Raw genomic sequence first — 5,629 nt, 5'->3', positions numbered from 1 at the left:
TCTTAAGTATGATAGTTTAAATTCAGCTTGTTCTATATGAACAAGATTCTTATAAAATGGAGATAATATTATAGAGATTTATTTTAATTTATAGAACATTATAGTAATATTTTATATTTTTTTTATTATATTTTATAAAAAAAAATATTTAAATTGTAATAAAAATTATAAGTTATTCTTAGTGTAGGCTACTAATATTTTATGATTCAGACATGAATTTACCATTACCAACCTCTATTTAAAAATGATTGTTATTAAATAAATGAACGTTTTTTTACAAGACGACCTTGGATTTTTGTAATTTATATCTTGCTGAGTACCGTTATTGAACCAACGCAAAATAGTTAGCAAAAACTTGTAATACAACTATTTTTTTGCGCTTGAATATAACAATAATTTATTTTTTAACTTATAGTCAAATATGTAACAGAAAATAATAACTTTAATTAAAAATAAATAATATATATTCGAGCCAGATGAAGTCGAAGTTTAAAGAATTTTAAATCTTGCTAAGATAAATTTTTTCAATGATCTCGTGTTGAACTGGTTCAATAGTATCAAAATTTTAAATTTTTCATAGAATTTATATTTCTTGATATGAAAACATCTTATGCCACGTCTGAACATTTTCGCTTGGGAATGACAATTTTCCAGCGTTATTGTTTTTGCGTTCTCTCTATTAACCCAACTCAACCCAATATAACCAATTCACACCCAATCAAGAGTTTTTAGTGTAAGTTATAATGCATTAAATATACCCTATGCGTATGACAATAGTTTGACTGTTTTAATTTATAATTATTCTATATGTTTATTAATCAATTAACAACGGTGTATACCATCGGTTTCTTTTTCCAAATAATGTTTTTATAATGAATATTTGTTGTCAAGCTCATATATATGTTTTCATATTTTTCGAGACACTTTCTACATATACATTTTTTTATTTTCTAATCCCTCCATTTTAATAATTAAAATATTTGAGAACCACTAAGCCCATATACTAAATTTAATATAATATCTTATTATTACTTTAAAAAACAACTTATGGTGTTATTACCTTCGATGCTAAGCTAAGAAGGTATTTTATTATTTGGTTTGACGGAAAACAAGATTCTATGTCATACATTATTCTATTTGCTTCATAAAAATGTAATTAATATTTTTGCAATTTTTTCAAAAGTTTACATGAAATTAATTTTTATAAGTATATAAATAAGTAATTATTAATGAAATATCATTTATTTTACAACTGTACAACCATAAGCCATGGTTGAAAGGTAAGGTCGTTGTACTTGCTTAAAACTGGTTTTAGTTTTCAGAGTAAGTGTCTTTGAGAATAATGAAACAGTTAGTTGAAAGAGTGCAGTTCAAGAACAGAAGACATTCTTATTCAAAATGTAATATTTGTTTTTTAATATTGTTATAAACATAGAAATTAATTAAATAGAATGATTAAGCTTTACTCCTTGAGAGTTTTATAATTAGGTGAGTAAATTATCAGTAAAAATGTATATATAGTTAATAATTTAACAATTTTTTTAATGAATACTGTTTGAAATATGATTTATTTTTTATTCTTTTTTTTATTTGTTTTACAATTTATTGTGTTAATAAATCTCTGTAAATTAATTATTTCTTAAAATAGGTTCATTTATTTTTTAATATTGATTAAAGCAAAGAAAAATAAATGATTTAAAGTGATTAGAGGGGAAGCTCGGGGAAAAGCAGAAAAATTCGAACGTTTGTTTAACAGAAAAAATAAGTACGAAGTATTATTGTCAAATATATTTTATTAAGTAATAATGTTGTAAAGCTCTCTCAAATTTTATACTCTGTTCTAAAAATTAATTTTATATTTATCTATAATAAATTGAAAAACTTATTGAAAATTAAAAAATTATTCTCTTTGTCTAAATATTTTAACTGATCTCAGTTTATTTCAACAAAATTTATTTCATTCGAATCATAAAAATTACTAAATATCACTTTTTTATCTTTTACACCGATAGATAAAAATAATTATTTTATAAATATGAGTTGGAGTTATCTATAGATGCAGTTTGGGATGTCTTGGGGGTCACCCCACAGTTTATAAAATAATACCTATAAGAATTTAGAAAATTAGTATTATTTTTCAAATATTTTTAGGGTGAAGAAATTATATTACGCCTTTCTTCATTTTTTTTATAATTGTAGTTATGGAGTTATCCTTGTGGAAGAGAGGCGTATCTTGTTAATAATCTAAGGTCTCATATTGATCTTAGTCGGTTTCTGAATAAAAATAGTAAAAATTATTTAGAAATATTCAATATTTTTTTAATGATTCAAATATTACTTGATCAAAACACGTGCTTATGGTTACTATAATTCATTAATATGGAAATTACAATGTAGGTTCATTCACACAAGAAATCTTGAATACTTTTTATTCCTAAATACATACCAGAAGAATGAGTATAAATTATGTACGTTATATTTATTACGTATATTTTATTAAGTATCATTATCGGACAAGCATTAAGTCGTTAGTGAAATTAGTTATTCGTCTTATTTTTTGTACGTTAACACTACGAAAAATTAATTTTTTCAATTATATTAGTTGATTGGTTTAATTATCTGAATAACTAAGAATAGCGGATTTTAGTTTACAAGAATGTTAATTCATGAAAATAATTAGTCTAGTTAGACTGAAATACAAGATATTTAATAAAATCTTTTTAAGTTAAGTAAATTTTAACTTGACAAGAAGTTGATTAATTGCAAGGATTAGTGCAAACCGGCTATGTCAATATTTTGAAATTATTCATATCTAAAGACTAAATCATTTTAGCTCTTAACTCTGTATATTAAGTATGGTACGATTAAGCATTAATAATTTTTATATTAATTATTCGATAGGACGGATATACCCATTCATTACATTATATTTAGTAGTGTAACGAAAAAATATTCTTGAGAAAATTGTATTGGTAATTGGAATATTCTTTTGCTAATTATTACAATAAATATATTCTAAAAAGAAACAAAAAAAGTTTTTTAAGAATATTAAAGCAAGCTTAAAAATTATTTGAAGTTATTAATATTTATTGAAAATTTATAATAGAAATATATATTACTTTGTCGAGAATCACATAATAACAAAAATATCAAAAATTGTCTAAAAAACATAGACAAACATTCCTTTACTTACTGAACATCTTGTATAACTTTTTCCCTACATTTAAATATTTAGTTTCCTTTTGTTTTATATTTTAAATATTTTAAAATTTCACAATTAAATTAGAAATAATTACATTATTTGCAAAATACGATAATTAGACTCTTCCTTTTATTAAGGAAAATATTTTGTTTTGTTGTCGTTACCCATTGTACGGAAATGATTTGAAAATAATAATACACATAGATCAATTTTTTTAAAACAAACTTAGAATAATCCAAAAAGGAATTTCTATTATATTAGCTTCAATGTGACTACGAGAGCAATTAATTTTACATGGTGTATTTATTTGTTTATTGTTATTATTTTTTATGTCTATCTTTATAAATTTTCAGCTATTACTTGACGAAAATTGTCAATTAACACTTAAAACATCTTAAATTATATTTAATTGAAGACATTATTCTCTAAAATTGAATAAATCCCTGAAATTTATTTTATTAAGAAAAATATCTAAAACAATAACAATTATTTAAATCGATTAATTTTGACTTGTTTTCATTTTTTAATATAACTTTTTTATAATATTAGAATGAAAACGAATTTTGTATATCTATAAAAATTGTCATTTATTGTTTTCCTGGTTTTTAAATACCGTTTCTTAAAAATAGCAACATTTGTATAAAAATTTAACTTCTTCATTTTAAGTTTTGATCATGTTTCAGAAAACTCAAAACTTTTACATAAAATATTCGTTGAATAATAGCATTAGTAATTTACATTAAATTGATCTTACGGCTTGTTTTATATAGGTAATCGATCACTAAACTTAAAAAAAGTAGAACGTTAAATGGTTAATTTTGTATGATGAAGTATTTTTTTTTTAATTTTTTCACTCAGCTCCTAGAAAGCAGATATATTAATGGAAATCAGAATACTTATGAGTTTATATAACCTTACAATCCAAAATATTTTATCAAACTTTATGCATATACGCATCAAAATATTTTATGTTAGGCATTCTTATCATTTTCAGATTTAAATCTACACTAGTTTCAACTACACCTGGTTTCCAATTTTTTAGGTTCTGACTGTATTGGAATTTTTTAAAATTAAATCTACTTATTATATTTTAATAATGAAGATGCTCTGATTTGTGCTTAACTATTTATTATTTTTTGTTATTGTATCAACTTGTAGGACTTTCATTTATTATAATGGCATTACGCACATTAAAATTATTCACAAATAAAGATGTATGTAGAAAAATTAATTATGATTACTCATTAGAAGTATTGATTAAGTAATGATCAAAGATAACTTATTCACTATTTTAATATATGTCTATTTGTTTATGAGAAAAGTAGGTTCGTCGTACTTCCAGATATTATTAAAGTGGTTTTAGGAACTAGATTACATATAAATGGATATTTAATAACTGTAGAGGATTGTGTCTTTAATTCAATTAGTTGATAAGTATAGTTGAAGAATATATAGCGTTTCTATTTAAAATTAAGCATTTTAAAGCATCTTAATTATGTTAAACAAGAAAATTAATAATCGCATTAAGTATTCATTTAGGAAGTAGTCATTACTAATTATATAAAAAATAATTATGTCATAAGATATATTATTATTGTTTATATATATAAATTATTGTTGATTCAAATATAGTTTGCTTTATATTTTAAACAAATTATTTCAATTATTATAGCATTTAAAAAATTGCTAAAAATAATACTAAAGATTTAAGAAAATTATTTTTATCAAATGAGATTTTTTATTATATTTTACATATTTTCACATTCTTTTAAAAATTATTTAATTAGGTAAATTTTTCATTTAGCGTTGTTAAATTCCAAAAATTTAATAATAAGAAAATTTTGATAAAGTTTAAAATTTTTATAAGGTATATTAAAATACAATACCAAGAGTTTTAACACAAAATTATCAATTATGTTGAATGTAATAACCATTTTCATTATATCTCGAAATTTTTTTTTTCATAGTAAAGTATATTACATAAGCTTTAATTTAAGATAAAAGTGTCAATATTTTCGGAAATTTCCAAAAATGAAGTTAAGAAATAGTTTAACTTGTGTGTAAAAATTGTTATATTAAATCCCCCTTAAGGGCAGGTCAAGAGTCAAATTTAAAAAAATGTATATCAAATAAAAGAAAAACATTTAAGGTTTCAATACAAAAAATAATTCTTTAATTTGTTTATTTTTCTAAAAGTTATGGCAGTTTTAAGTATNTAATTCTTTAATTTGTTTATTTTTCTAAAAGTTATGGCAGTTTTAAGTATTAAAATATTTGATGTTTAACAGTGATTTTTACATAAAAATTATATTTTTCATTAAATTTGACGGTCATTAAGAAGAAAAAGTGTCGGTATAAATTATTTTTTTTGAGCTTATAGTATTTATCGTAAACTTTTTTTTAGTTATTAGTAAGGTGAACATAATG

General features: G+C 21.8%; 1 protein-coding gene across 3 annotated transcripts in view; it reads left to right on the top strand.

Annotated features, from left to right (window-relative positions):
* The first annotated feature begins 1,340 nt into the window (after nt 1-1,340).
* The window catches only part of LOC126900424 (glucose dehydrogenase [FAD, quinone]-like), a 10,768-nt gene continuing 6,479 nt past the window's right edge, over nt 1,341-5,629 (top strand). For 2 of the 3 annotated variants that reach the window (XM_050676129.1, XM_050676128.1), the window contains exon 1: nt 1,341-1,488. The gene's annotated coding sequence lies outside the window, so the exon portion shown is untranslated. The remainder of the gene's footprint in view (nt 1,489-5,629) is intronic. The other variant, XM_050676130.1, reaches the window with a different exon arrangement.

Source organism: Daktulosphaira vitifoliae, unplaced genomic scaffold (genome assembly GCF_025091365.1).
Source record: "Daktulosphaira vitifoliae isolate Bord-2020 unplaced genomic scaffold, ASM2509136v1 Scaffold_3, whole genome shotgun sequence".
In the NCBI taxonomy this organism is placed as follows: Eukaryota; Metazoa; Arthropoda; class Insecta; order Hemiptera; family Phylloxeridae; genus Daktulosphaira; species Daktulosphaira vitifoliae.
The sequence above is the reverse complement of the archived record's forward strand: the minus strand, read 5'-3'. Positions and strand labels throughout refer to the sequence as shown.